The following is a 16,679-nucleotide window of genomic DNA, read 5'->3' as shown; positions in this document are numbered from 1 at the left end:
TTAGGAAATGAGACACTAATGGCAGTAGTTGTGTATTGTTATGTGGGCAGCAAAATAACTGATGATGGCCAGAGTTGAGGAGATATAAAATGTAGACTGGCAATGGCAAGAAAAGCATTTCTGAAGAAGAGAAATTCATTAACATTGAATATAGATTTAAATGTTAGGAAGTCTTTCATGAAAGAAAGTGAAACAAGGACAATAAACATTTCAAACAAAAAGAGAATACAAGCTTTCAAAATGTGGTGCTACTGAAGCTTATAGGGATAGGGCAAGTAACTAATGAGAACATACTGAACAGAATTGGGAAGGCCAGAAATTTATGGCACAACTTGACCAAAAGAAGGGATCAGTTGATAGAACACATTCTGAGATGTCAAGGGATCATCAGTTTAGTATTGGAGGGAAGTGGGGGGGGGGGGGCTAAATCATAGAGGGAGACCAATAGATGAATACAGTAAGCAGGTTCATAAGGATGCAGGCTGCAGTAGTTATTCAGAGATGAAGAGGCTCGCACAGGACAGAGTAGCAATGAGAGCTAGATCAAAGTAGTCTTCACATGAAAGATCACAACAACAATCCATCTAATCTTCAGAATTGTTCTGTAATGCCACATTTCAAAAGCTTCTACTGTCTTCTTGTCTAAACTGTTTATCTTTCATGTTTCACTTCCATACATGGCTAAACAGAATATTTTTAGAAGAGACTTCCTAACACCTAACTCCATATTCACTGTTATCAAATTTCTTTTCTTTACAAACACTTTTATTGCCCTTGCAAGGCTACATTTTATCCTCTTTACTACTTCAGTCATCATCAGTTATTTTGCTGCCCACATATCAAAACTCTTCAACTACTAGCAATGTCCCATTCCCTAATTAATTGACTCAGCATCACCTGATTTAATCTGACTAGATTTAGCTGTCATTGTTTTGCTTTTGTTGATGTTCATCTTATATCCTCCTTTCAAGACACTGTCCATTCTGTTCAACTGCTCTTCCAAGTTCTTTACTGTCTTTGACAGAATTACAATGTCATTGGCAAACCTTAAAATTTTTATTTCTTCTCCCTAAACTCTAATCCATCCTCCAAATTTCCTTTACTGCTTGTTCAATGTGCAGATTGAATAATATCAGCGAAGGTTTCAACTCAGTCTCACTCCCTTCTCAACAATTTCTTTACTTTCATGACTTTTGACTTTTATAACTATCGTCTAGTTACTGTACAAATCATAAATAGCATTTTACTCCTTGTATTTCACCCTTACTACTTTCATAATTTCAAAAAAGGTATTCCAGTCAAGGTTGTCAAAAGCTTTCTCTATGTATACAGTTGCTATAAAAATAGCTTTGCCTTGCTTTAACCTATCTTCTAAGATAAGTCATTGGTTTGGTATTGCCTCATGTATTCCTACATTTCTCTGGAATCCAAACTGATCTTCCCCAAAGTCAAATTCTACCAGCTTTTCCACTCTTCTATAAATAATTAATGTTAGGTTTGTGCAACCATGACACGTTCAGCTGATAGTTTGATAGTATTCACACCTGTCAGCAACTGCTTTCTTTGGATTGGGAATTGTTGCATTCTTCTTGATTTTGCCTGACTCATACATCTTGCACACCAGATGGAAGAGTTTTCTTGTGCCTGGCTCTCCCACAGCTATCAGTAGTTCAGGTGGAGTGTCATCTACTCCTGGAGCCTTGTTTTGTCTCAGGTCTTTCAGTTCTCTGCCCAATTCTTCTCACAGTATCACATCTCCCATCTCATCTTCACCTAAGTCATCTTCCATTTGCATAATATTGCCCTCAAGTACATCTAGCTTGTATAGACCCTCTATACACTCCTTCCAACTTTCAGCTTCCCCTTCTTTGCTTAGGACAGTTTCCCATCAGAGCCTTTAATATTCATACAGCTGCTTATCTTTTCCCTAAAGGCCCCCTTAACTCTGCAGTAGATTATCTATCATTCCCCTAATGAAATATACTTCTAAATCCTTACATTTGTCCTCTAGTCATTCCTGTTTAGTTGTTTTGCACTTCCTGTCAATCTAATTTCTTAAATGTTTGTATTCCCTTTCACCTGCTTCATTTTCATATTTCTCCTTTCATCAATATAAATTCAATATCTCTTGTGTTATCCAAGGATTTCTACTAGGCCTTGTCTTTTTACCTATTTGATCCTCTGCTGCCTTCACTACTTCATCTCTTAAAGCTACCCATTCATAACCAAATTCCATCACTCTGGTATCGATGATGATGATGATGATGATGATGCTACTGCTGATGCTACTGCTGATGATGATTTGTTTACAATCTTGCTTGGATCTGTGATACTCTCTCTTCCATCATTTGTGGATTTACTATATAGGTTAACTTGAAATCTCCATGTGCTGCTCTTATGTCCTCCAGCCGCGGCACGCCAGTTGCTCACCAGAATTGCTGGGATCTCACGCGGGGCCCCTGTATGTCTGTTGCAGGTGGGCATCAAGATCATCGACGAGTCGCAGTTGGACGCGGCGAACCTGTGCAAGGTGTACCGCGAGGTGGACATCATGAAGACGCTCAACAACCCGCACATCATCAACCTCTACCACGTAAATTAGCAGGCCAATACTCTTCCAGAACCACACTTGGAACATACATGTCCGATCAGTGCTGTTATCATCAATAATACCACTCGAACTATTGCTTGCTGTAAAACTATCTATTAGGTCTCTACACGTACAGTCGTACAGTCATCTACAGCCAATTTCTAATACATGGAGAAATATAACTAGCCACAACAAAGGTCCAGAATTACATATTTTGTGCTATTGCGTTATGTCAGCGAGAGAGAAAGAGAGAAGTCTTCCGAAGTAAGAGTGATTTCAGGTGTGCTGCAGGGGAGTGTTGTAGGACCATTGCTATTCACAATATATATAAATGACCTTGTGGATAGCATCGGAAATTCAATGGGCCTTTTTTCGGATGAAGCTGTAGTATATCGAGAGGTTGTAACAATGGAAAATTGTACTGAAATGCAGGAGGATCTGCAGCGAATTGACGCTTGGTGCAGGGAATGGGAATTGAATCTCAATGTAGACAAGTGTAGTGTGCTGTGAATACATAGAAAAAAAGATCCTTTATCATTTAGCTACAATATAACAGGTCAGCAGCTGGAAGCAGTTAATTCCATAAATTATCTTGGAGTACGCATTAGGAGTGATTTAAAATGGAATGACCATATAAAATTGATCGCTGGTAAAGCAGATGCCAGAGTGAGATTCAATTGAAGAATCCTAAGGAAATGCAATCCTAAAACAAAAGAAGTAGGTTACAGTACACTTGTTCGCCCACTGCTTTAATACTGCCCACCGTTGTGGGATCCGTACCAGATAGGGTTGATAGAAGAGAGAGAGAGAGAAGATCCAATGGAGAGCAGCGCGCATCATTACAGGATTATTTAGTAATCGCGAAAGCATTATGGAGATGATAGATAATCTTCCAGTGGAAGTCTCTGTAAGAGAGACACTGAGTAGCTCGGTACGGGCTTTTGTTGAAGATTCGAGAAGATACCTTCACCGAGGGGTCAAAAAAATGGTTCAAATGGCTCTGAGCACTATGGGACTCAACTGCTGTGGTTATCAGTCCCTTAGAACTTGGAACTACTTAAACCTAACTAACCTAAGGACATCACACACATCCCTGCCCGAGGCAGGATTCGAACCTGCGACCATAGCAGTCGCACGGTTCCGAACTGCGTGCCTAGAACCACGAGACCACTGCAGCTGGCCACCAAGGAGTCAAGCAGTATTTTGCTCCCTCCTATGTATATCTCATGAAGAGACCATGATGATAAAATCAGAGAGATAAGAGCCCACACAGAGTCATACCGACAATCTTTCCACAAACAATAAGAGACTGGAATAGAAGGGAGAACTGATAGAAGTACTCAAAGTACCCTCTGCTCACACCGTCAGATGAATTGCAGAGTATGGATGTAGATGTAAATGTAGAGACTAAAATGGACACAGATAAAACAGTAATGTAAGACATGTTTTACCTAACAACACTGGTGTGCAAATGTTGGTACGAAAGAAAGTAACTTCTACATGATGTGTCACTGATAAGTAGCGTTGCCCAATGAAACTAGCACTGCACATAGAATGAACTGCTCCAGTAAGGTACAGAAGACAACTGGAAAGAAGATGTCAGACTGAAATGAACAGAAATAACACCCATATTCGAAGAAGATAATTGTGCTCAAGTCACCTTGATTCATGGTGGCCCTCCGGTCATTACAGACGCCAGGACATGGTTCTTAATGGAGTGTGAGATGACCACGGGTGATGGTGCATGCTCTGCAACGTGTTCCCATGTGGGCCACAAAGTTGGTAAAGAGTTGTACCTATGCTGACAGAAGCGACGAATGAAAATTTGTGCCAAGATGGGGATTCGAACCCAGATCTCCTGCTCCCTAGGCAGAGGCGCTAACCACTATGCCACCCTGTGACAGTGGATCTGCACAACTGCACAGACTACCCTGTCACGTCTCCCTCCTCAATCAAAGTTCCCATTCACTCCCCAGCATAGCGAAAGAGAGAATATGAAAACCTCGCGTGTGATTTTTAAAGGTGTTGAAGGTGCCATAAATGCCATAGGTAGCAGCAGCTGTATCACCCTATATGGGGTGTAATGGGAATAGGTGCAGATATTGTTTATTGATTGTTGAAATAATCAGCAACTACTTGCAAAAAAGAAATTTTATTTCCTGTATGTGTTTCAGCACCTAGTGGCCTTCTTCAGGTTATAATTATTGCAGTACTGAAGAGTGTAAAAAAACAGGATATATTCAACGTGTTGCTGTTGTCATTTGGTTCATAGCAGTACGCTGCATACATGTTATTTTTGACGAAAATAACGTGACAACTATAACCTTCTCAAGGATGACACTTCATGCCTGAGACTGGTAAAGGAAATACCCAAAGAAACTGGTACACCTGTCTAATACCATCTAGCGCCCTCTCAAGAATGCAGAATTGACACAACACGATGTGGTAAGGACTCGACTAATGTCTGAAGCACGTCTGGAGGGAATTAACACCATGAATCGTGCAGGGCTGCCCATAAATCCGTAAGAGTATGAGGGGGTGGAGATCTCTTCTGACCAGCACATTTCACGGCATCCCAGATATACTCTATAATGTTCATGTATCGGCACATTGGGGCCAGTGGAAGTGCTTAAACTCAGAAGAGCGTTCCTGGAGCAACTCTGTAGCAATTCTGGACATGTGGGGTGTTGCACTGGTCTGCTGCAATTGCCCAAGTCTGTCGGAATGCACAATGGATATGAATGGACGCAGGTGATCAGACAGGATCCTTACGTACATATCACCTGTCAGAGTTGTATCTAGACGTATCAGGGGTCCCATGTTACACCAATTGAACACGCCTCCATCAGCTTGAACAGTCCCTTGGTGACATCCAGTGTCATGGTTTTATGAGGATGTCTCCGTACCAGTATACGCCCATCTGTTTGACACAATTTGAAATGAGACTCATCCGACTAGGCAACATTCTCCCAGTAATCAACAGTTCAATGTCGGTGTTGACGGGCCCAGGTGAGGCGTAAAGCTTTGTGTCATGCAGTCATCAAGGGTACACAAGTGGGCCTTCAGTTCCGAAAGCTCATAGCAATGATGTTTCGCAAGCTGACACTTGCTGATGGCATGGCATTGAAATCTGCAGCAATTTGCGGTAGGGTTGCACTTCCGTGATGTTGAACATTTTTCTTCAGTTGTCATTGATTCCATTAATGCAGGATCTCTTTCCGGCCGCAGCGATGTCAGAGATTTGATGTTTTACTGAATTCCTGATATTTACGGTACACTCGTGAAATGGTTGTACAGGAAAATCCACACTTCATCGCTGCCTCGGAGATACTGTGTCCCATCGCTCGTTCGCCGACTATAACACCACATTCAGACTCACTTAAATCTTGATAACCTGCCATTGTAACAGCAGTAAACAATGTAACAACTGCGCCAGACACTTGTTGTCTTATAAAGGCATTGCCGACCGCAGCGCCGTATTCTGCCTGTTTACATATCACTGTATTTGAATACGCATGCGTATACCAGTTTCTTTGTTACTTCAGTGTAAAATCTCTTTTGTGCAGCTGGTTGCAGATTATTTAAAAAAATTTAAAAAACCAGTTATACTACAGCTATACTACAGCTATTTTATGTGTGTTAACTGTAAACAATGTCAAGTCTTTGTATTACACATACATGGTGCATGGCATTTACAATTTATTTTGATGTTAAGAAACTATCTTACTTAAATAGGTATTCTACTGTAAAAATTCAACCTATATTCCAAGTGCTATTTACTTTAAAAATTATAGCTAACAGTAACTGTTCATCTAGCCCTTGTGAAATTTATCACGTCTTACAATTGTATACCAAGGTCAAGCTACCCAATACTTTTTAATATGCTGTATTATACAAGACTGCCTTGACTAGTAATGTTTCCCTCTAGGTCTGTTACATATGATCATGCTTTTACATGAATTTGCATGTATCTGCAGCCTTAGAACTATCACAACAAACCACAACATACTGTGGGTAAGGATAATATAGTTTAATGTTAGCAATTACATCTACATTAGAATTATGTCAGGTTCACTTACACACACTCAGTGAAATACAGATGAAGATTCTGTGTTCATAAATCTTTAGACATAATCAGGAACAAGTCAAGAAATTCAATAGTTATGGAGTTTTTCCTTATGAGATGCTCACAAAATTTTTGGTTTTAAGGGACAAGCAACCAAACAAGCTCTAGACGTGGTCTTGGAAATCAGTCAAACTGAGCTTTTGTTTCCATATGGGGCCAGAATAATAAACAAGCTAGAACTGCACTAAAATCGAAGTAGGCATCCCTATTGAGCCACCAGAAGTAAAGACAAAATAAAGAAAAACTGTCCTGAACAACAGAAACTTCTGTTTTTAAAAAGCTTCCAAGGTGGACTACATTTATTAGTATCATGTTTCTATTGGAAGCCAAAGTTAAAGGAAATATTACAGCTGATTAAAACTCAATAATAAGTTCTAAGTTTGTCTACCAGATTGTGTGGAAGATGAAATGCACCTTGTAGCAGATGGGTCTCTGTTATGTCAGTCAGAATCAATGATAGTGCTATTTATTGTGTGAAACAGGACATAAAATTTTTATGGAAAAGCACAAAGTTTACAAATTTTTGGTGATGAGTCTGGAATATCAGTGTGCAGAATATAAAGACACAACAGCCTCAAAGTTTCTGAATGACTTCCCAAGATGCTGGAAACTAGTTCTGTGATGGATCATTTATATTAAATAAATGGGAAAACGGTTAGCCATTTGTTTTTTATTGTAAAACACAGTAGTTACATGCACAAAGTACAAAGTTTTATTAAAGCTTATTCCAAGATTTGTAATTCTTCTTGTAATATATGCACTGAAATCCAATAAACGAATTTGGTTTCCAGATCTCCTTTGCAAAAGCCAGGAGCTGATGACTGCTGCATCAATGACATGGAAAAGCACACTGAGAGACCATCGCATATATAGGGTGAACATTAATAAAACTGTAAAACTGCAGTGATGGATTCCTGACAGAAAATGGAGGACAAAAGGTTCATATGAACATGCGTTCATGGACAGTGTGCATACAATGACAACAAATTGTTCCAGAATACAGTACAGAGCTGTGTCAGATGCACATCACAACAGATGTTCAAAGTGCCTTCATGGGATTCCAGTGATACGGACAGTAGCAGTTGCCACACAGGATAGACATAATCATATTTTGGGTCACATGCTGTTGATGGGACACTTGCCTGGAGCTTGTACTAGGATTCATCTCAATATCCAGTAGAACCTGGTTCTCCAAATCTGCTGTACACATAGTCCACCACATCACTGTACATTCATCTGTCTGAAATGACCCATGATCACATAAACACCCAGAAAGATCTTGAAATGTTGTGTGATGTGGTTGGTGTCTGTGAGGGTACTTGTTTTGGTATAGCTGTGCTGCCTCTCAGCTGTTTCTATCTGCTTGGGAGTACACAAACACTATCTCGTCTTGTTCCCAACATGAATACCAGACCATTCTGCTGCTGACAGAATGCTGTGTAAATCACACAGTCTGCAACACACAAGGAATACATGGCACATGGTCAAAGGAACTGTCATTTGTCAATAACATTTACCATGGCAGTGACGTATTTCCAAACACATGTCCATAGAACCTTTCTCCTTCCATTTCCAGTTAGTAATACATCCCTGCAGTTTGTTGGTTTTACTAATTTTCACCCCGCATATACAACAGTGGGCATATTGTGCTAGGGGCCAGTCCATAAAGTTGACACTGCTGATATTATTGTTGTAAAATTCTATGGCAAAGAGTTGAAGGACACACATTTTATTTTTCTTCTTTTTCCTCCAATGCTGCATTTGTGCAAGCACAAGCAGAAGCTATATAGACACAAGAAATTCAAACCACTTTGTGATCATAATATTATCTTTATTAGTAACAAATACATTTGCAACTTGTTCATCCCTTTTTAAGTCCTTGTTTAAAGGCAGCAGTGAATGAACAGTCATGGGAAGCCAGTGAATAGGCATGTCTCAGTTCCACAAATGCCATGCTTCATTTTTGAAGCACTTACACACTTGTAAATAAATTGTCAGGTAACACATTGTGCTTTTTGTTTTGTCATAGCTCAATCAAAGCACATCTGTGCACAAGCACTGAATTCACAATTATTTTATCTGTCACCAGCTGCACTGTGGTAAATCTCAAATCTGTGCATGTAGCCTGATGTACCAGAATGCACCCAAACTTTTACTCCCCATTTTATGGACTTCTTTGCCATATACTGTTTCATGGTGTGTTGAGCCATGAAAGGTATCATTTGCTTGTCAACATTCAAATTCATCTGGATCTGAGCATCAAGAAATTATTTTATAATTCAGCTAAGATTTTCCGCGAGTTGATCTGTATTATTTGCCAGCAGTGATCTGTTGTCCATGAAACACAAGAAGCATGTTATACACTCAAAGTAATTCAAGGATGTAAAGCCGACAGTTAAGTCCTGTAAATCCCTTGTCCAATGATCAGTATAACCTGATGTGGGGGTACTTTATGTAGATCACCAGTAAATCTATTTCTGAAACAGTGAGTCCACTGTTTTCCTTTCCATTCTTCTATGCACAGAGACTTGTCTGGAGGACGATGTTCGTTAGCATTTCAAGGGATAATATTGTAAGAAATAAATTTATGGGAGTATCTCCCACTATATTCATCTTAACAACACCTATACATGGTGGAAGTGATCTGCTAAATTTGTTGGTCTTTACTCATTTAGGCTTTGAGTTATTACTACAGCTGGAATTAGTTTCTCCCATTTTAGTCTGATGAACATCACTGTCAGGGTCCTCCCCAGAGCATGAACTTGTTACACTTATTCCAAAGACAGATAAAGTAGATGAGTCCTGATCATCAGTTTCACTATAGTCTCCTATTGTGAAATTTGAATCTGATGGTAAATTTTTGAGCACATCCTGAAACTGAAGAACATTTGAAAAATATTTGCATTAATTTAAAATAAATTAAACTAAAAGCTATAAAATAAAAAATGAACTGAATGTTTCAGTATGTTGAGTTATTATATAATGCTGACAGAGGACTCATGACCAATGCATCTATTGCATGAGGTCCACTGCAGTGGACAGATATTTTGTGCTTTGTAATGATCATAAAAATATGTTTAGGCAACCTGTGATCATTTAGAAATGGGCAGCTCCTATTTATATTCACTGAGGATTTACTTACTACTTATCTCTAATGCCTACAGAAATATCTTTCTGAAATAATATATGTTGACATTGACCTTGCTTCACAGTTGCTGTATTTGCTACTTACAACATTTGAAAGCAAACAGAAACCATAATAGTTCTACTGCCACCCACTTGACGGTGGCATTAGATGGAGTGTGTCCACTTGTGTCAACCGCAAGCGTTAGTGACTTCAAAATACTGTCACAGTGAATGCGGAAGTGATGAGTAATAGCTGTCCACTACTGTGGACACCATGCACCACAGGGCTAGAGAGCAAGGGCACTATTATTGCTGTACTACATTCCTGTTCATTGTGTGCTAGTTCTCTGGATTCTACAGAGAGCAGCCAGTTCACCATCCCATATGCAATGGAAATATTTTAGATTTTGCCGCTACAAGCATGCCTGACCTTATCAACAATGTCAGTATAGAGATGCAATTGTGGTAATATCATAGTGACTATGGTTGTTAAAGTTAATAAATCCATCAAGGAGGCTATGAGAGTTTTTATTGTGGAAAAGCAGACAAGCAACTGTTAGCTTTGTAATGATAATTGTACCAGTCTTAGGTTGATACACTTTAACCTAAATTGAATATTTTGATATCATCTTTTCTTTCATATATTTTGATGACACTTTTGGTCAAATTTGCTTGATTGTAGGTTTTTTAATTCTTCAGGTGAGTTCAGTATTCTAACATCCTTTCCATTTGTTGCAATGTCTTCATCTGTTTGAACATGATGAGTACATTTGTATGCTCCAAATGCAAGAATATGAGAATTTCAGAGAAGTCGTCATTCTGATACTTTTATGTATAATTTATAGAAAAGTAAATAACATCATGAGATTAGATATAAAGTAATTTTGCATCACATATTGAAACACATGATTTATTTTTATTGTACACAGTGAATAACATAGTTGATGTCTCAGACAATGGAAGTTTCAGGTTGGAGCATCACCAGTATTAGTAAAAGGATAGATTGTTACTCAGCATAAAGATGATCTGTGGAGTTGCACATAGGCATAAAAACACACACCCATTCAGACAAGCAAGCAATCCTCATGCACAAAAGATCATTATTTCCAGCAACTCTGACTGGACAATTCATGCTTCTATGCTTGTAATCAGATTGTAACTGATATGTTGTGCATTAATATCTTTGTCATGTGATCGCACCAAAATAGACAGATAGGCTGTACACTGTTAGTTGAGAGTTGCAGACTGCTTATTGTAACTGTTGCAAGTTTCGGCTTGGAATGAAGTACAACATTTGTGAACCTATTATTTATAATTGAGATTGATATGTCAAAATTGTTTTTGATGAAAAATATTGTGATAAATCAAAAAGACATGAGTAAAAATTGCTAAAAGCTTGACCTAAATATTGGGAAGTTACAATGGTTTATTTCAGCCTGTAGATGACTGTTGCCAGTGAAAGGCAAATAGTCCAGAACATTATGGTGTAACACTCTTACAATGGGTATTATTTAATATGCAACATTACACTAATTAGCCACAACGTTATGACCACTGCCCACCATGGTACTGGATGCCACCCAGTAGCGTTGTGAGCACAGGACATTGTAACAAAAGTATGCAAGTGGAGTAGACACACACAGGGGGTCATCCTAGGGAAGATATGGGCTGCAAATGGAGAAATACATTGAGTAAGTGACTTTGACAAAGGGCAGATTATTATTACACAGAGCCTGTGTAGGAGTATCTCAAAAATAGTGAAGCTGGTTGAATGTTCACATGTGTGTCATGAGCATCTATGGAATGAAATAAGACAGTGAAACTACTACTAGGGGTTAAATGGTTGGATGCCCACAATTCCTCACAGACATTGGGTTCAGAGGCTTGTCTGCTCTCTAAAGTAGGATAGACACTGAACTGTGGCACCTCTGCTGAGAAAATACAATGCTGGTGCATGCACAACTGTTTCAGACAGTACCATTCATCATACATTGTTGAACATGGAGTTCCACAGCAGACCACCACTATGTGTTCACATGTTGACCCAATAACATCGTCAATTACAATTACAGGTGGCTTGGGACCATGGGGATTCAACTATCAATCAATGGAAAGGTGTCAGGTCTTTGGGTGGATCACATTTTTGCTACACTGGGGTGAGAGTCATCTTCACAAACACCATCATCATGGTGAATGACAGCTCAGAACACACCATGCGCCACAAATGCAGGCTGGTGGGAGCAGTACTATGCTGTGGGAGACATTCTCCTGCACTTGCATGGGACCTGTGCTAGTAATTAAAGACATGCTGACAGCTGTGAACCACCTGCGTCCCTTCATACTTGATATCTTCCCCCACAGCTACGTCAGCTTTCAGCAGTATAACTGTCTGTGACTTGGAGCCAGAACCGTGTTACAGTTGTTTGAGGAGCATTATTCAGAACTCATGTTAATGTCTTGGTGACCAAATTTGCCTGAAATAAATCATGAGGAACCCATTTGTGTCACTATCAGGCACCATCGCTATAAACGCAAATCAGCAACCCATTATTTAAGTTAATTACATGATCTGTATATAGACATCGAATGCCACATACCTCCACAAACCTATGAACAAACTGTTTGATACCTGACATGCTGAATCAGTGATATATTTTGTTCCAGAGATGGACAAACAATCTACTAAGCAGATTGTCACAGCATTTTAAAAATGGTTCAAATGGCTCTGAGCACTATGCGACTTAACAGCTGATGTCATCAGTCCCCTAGAACTTTGAACTACTTAAACCTAACTAACCTAAGGACATCACACACATCGATACCTGAGGCAGGATTCAAACCTGAGACCGTAGCAGTTGCGTGGCTCCAGACTGAAGCACTTAGAACTGCTTGGCCACATCGGCTCACAGAATTTGTTTGTTCACTATGGCTACAGGCAAATATTTTATCTAATTTTTGACTACCATACCACATGAGCATGCTAAGACCTCCAACGTAGACGAATGGACATTATTTAGTTCCGATGCAATGAACATACAGGAGTTGTAGGTAAAGTTTAACTTGCAGAAAATCACACTTTCAGGAAGTGTGTGATGAATAAGTAGATTAAGGATGGAACAGATTCATTGTGATTTCATAAAAAAATTAGGAAAATGCTGAAGAAGCAGAGATTGTTGTACTCTCAGTTCAAAATTGACTGCATGAATGTTGACAAGCAGAAGTCAGTAAAATTTGTCTGTCTGTAAAAAGATTGATTGATTGATTTATTGATCCATTTTCATCTACAGCTTCGCAATGTGCAAGAGATATTTGGATTTTTATGTTAATATTAACAGTTTTACATATAATACACCTTTTTACGTAATAACACACATTAATATATGAATTAATGATGAATACTTAAATAAATGTTGTTATGCTATGTACAGAGAGATAAAATACAAATGTTATTCTGAGTGAGACTACATTGGGTTAAAAGAGAAAAAAATTAGTTTTGTAGGTAATTGTTTACTATGTAAAAGCAGTGATCAACCAAATATGACTTCAATTTAGATTTGAAGTGACCAATGTTTTGTATGTGTTTAATGGTATCTGGTAAGGCATTGTGTAGTTTGATACTAGGATGGATAAGGCTGTTTTGAAATAACTTTGTGTTGGGGCTTTGAACATGTACATCCAATTTTTGTCTTGTATCATAGCTGTGTATTGTGTGATTTTGAGTGATGAGTGGTCTTTTTGAATGGAAGTTTTGCTTTAAATACATTATATTTTCAAGTGTATATATGCAAGGAAGTGGCAGGATCATTATTTTTTGAAACAATGATCTACATGATTTGCATTTATCTACCCCTTCCATTATTCTTATAATTTTTTTTTTAAATTTTGAATGTTTTGGTGGCATCTCCAGAATTTCCTTTTTTGAAACAATGGTCTTCATGATTTGCAATTATCTACCCCTTCCATTATTCTTATAATTTTTTTTTTTTTTTTTTTGAATTTTGAATGTTTTGATGGCATCTCCAGAATTTCCCCAGAACATAATTCCATACAAGAGGTGAGAGAGTACAACTGCATAATACACACACTGAAGAGTGTTTTAGCTTGTACAGTTTTTTAATGTATGTAACACAAAACAAGAAGTACTTAATTTATTGTTCATTTGCTCAATATGTGCTTTCCATTTCAAGTTGTCTTGTAGGTGAAGTCCAAGTAATTTGGTACAGGCTGTTTTGGTAATTGTCTGTCCATGTAGCTCTAGGTTGGGTGACATCAGATTTTTTTGTTTGTGCTGTGTGTGTTTGTCCATAGCTACAGTTTTTTCACTGTTTGTTATTAAGTCATTGTCATCAAAGTAACATGTTAGCCTGTCAGTGGCTTCTTTTATGTTTTTAAAAGAGTTTCTTCTGAGTTTCCTGATGTATGAAGCATACAACTTTCAACACACCTCAGCAAAAGATCTTACCGAGAACCTGAGAAAGGTGTGGTACTATGTAAAATCAGTAAATACATCCAGGGCTTGTATCCAATCACTCATTGATCAGTCTAGTGTGACAATAGGAGACAGCAAAAGGAAAACTGAAGTTTCTAATTCTACACTGAAAAATTCATTCATGCAGGAGGATTGTACAAACACACCATTATTTGACTGTCACACAGACTCCCTTATGGAGGGCATAAATACAGGCATAACTGGCTATGAGAAGCAGTTGAAGGAGTTGAAAACATGAGACTCCTGAGGTTCATATGGGATACCAGTTTGGTTTTACAGAGAATACTCTTTGGCATTGGTCCCTTACTTAGCATTCATTTATCATGAATATCTCACCCAGCACAAAATTCCTAGTGAGTGGAAAAAAGCACATGTGACTCATAAAATTACTGAGCACTATCCTTAACATGCATTTGCTCCAGAATTCTTGAGCATACTGTAAGTTCAATTATAACAAATTTACTTGAGATGAAAAAGTTTGTCTGCAAATCAGCAGAGAGTTAGAAAGCATCACACATGAGAAACTCAGCTTGGTCTTTTCTTGCATGATATGCTATGAACCATGTATGAAGGACAAAAGGCAGATTCCATGTTCCTAAATCTCTGGAAAGAGTTCAACACAGTGCCCTACTGCAGACTGTTAAAGGAGGTCTGAGTACTCAGTGTAGGTTCTCCCCATATATGTGAGTGGCTTGAAGACTTGTTAAGTAACAGAGCCATTACATTGTCTGGGACAGTGAGTGTTCATCAGACACAATCAGGGGTGTCCAGGAAAGTGTGAGAGGAACACTCTTTTTATTGATCTTATGGACATGGTGAGCAGCAATCTGTGACTCTTTGCTGATGATGCAGCAGCATATGGAACAGTGTCATGATTAGAGTGACTGTAGGAGGATACAAGATGACTTACTCAAAATTTCTATGGCAGTGACATTTCAAGGATACAAGATGACTTACTAAAAATTTCTATGACAGCTTGCTGCAGATGTAGAAAAATGTAAGTTAATGCAGATGAGTAGCAAAAATGGACCTGTAACATTCAAATATAGTATTAGTGGTATGCTGCTAGACACAATCATATCAATTAAATATCTAGGCATAATTCTAAAGTTATCTGAAATGGAATGAGCACATGAGGTTGTTTCAGTCTATTGGGAGATTTATGGGAAAGTGTAGCTCATATTTAAAGGGGACCACATGCAGAACACTTATGGAGCCTGCTCTTCTGTACTGTCAAGTGTCTGTGATCCCCACCACATCAGATCAAAGAAAGACACTGAAGGAATTGAGAGCCATGCTGCTAGATTTTTTACCAGTAGGTTCGATCAACAACTGAATATTACAGAAATGCTTCGTGAACTCAAATGGGAATCACTGGAGGGAAGATGGTGCTCTTTTAACAAAACAATGTTAAGAAAGTTTAGAGAATATGTATGTGCAGTTGACTGCAGAACAATTTTACTGCCACCAACATACATTCTGCATAGGAACCACAAAGACAAGATACAAAATTAGGGCTTGTACAGAGGCATAACGTCATTTTTCTCTTGCTCCATTTGCAAGTGGAACAGGAAAGTGAGTGACTGGTAGTGGTACAAGGTACCCCCTATCAAGCACTGTACAGTGGCTTGTAGAGTGTATAGGTAAGTGTAGATATAATTACAAACTACTAATTCACCAGTGCAAAATTTTCTGATGATGATAATTGCATTTGAAAGGACACAAGAAACATCTCCCAGCAGAAGAAGACCACTAGTAATTAGAGGCACATGATGAGATATGTTTTATGCAAGCAGAGGCACAGAATGTAAACACCAAGAATAATGCAAAATTAAACTTCATTCATAGAAACAAGTAAACACTGAAAATGTGCCTGTAAACAATGTATGGGGCATTGCATATCAAAGTACTACCTCTAACTGTTGTCCCCAATATGTTCCAATAATGGTCTCATACACACTAAAGCACCAGCCCCAAAGACAAAGAATTAAAGACACACACACACACGGAAAACAGACAAAATACAAGTATCAGACCTACCTCATATTAGGTAGGTGTCTTTGTGTAGATAAGGAGATCTAACTCGCACCGGAGATACCATTATCTTGGAACAATATTGAATTTGCAGGGCACAGATTTATAAAAACAAACATGGTTCCCTCGTCTAAAATAGGTACATTTCATATTATTTCACTGAATTTGTTTTACCAGGTGTTCTCTCTTCCATGAACAACTTAAAGTACATTGCATTACAAAGCCAACCTTATATTAACATGTACTTTAGAAATTGTGTGGTGGGTAATTGTATTGGTCCCTTCATTGTTTTACCACAGTGATTCAATTTTCAG

This window comes from Schistocerca gregaria, chromosome 4 (genome assembly GCF_023897955.1).
Source record: "Schistocerca gregaria isolate iqSchGreg1 chromosome 4, iqSchGreg1.2, whole genome shotgun sequence".
NCBI classification, from domain to species: domain Eukaryota; kingdom Metazoa; phylum Arthropoda; class Insecta; order Orthoptera; family Acrididae; genus Schistocerca; species Schistocerca gregaria.
Note: the sequence above shows the minus strand (reverse complement) of the source record.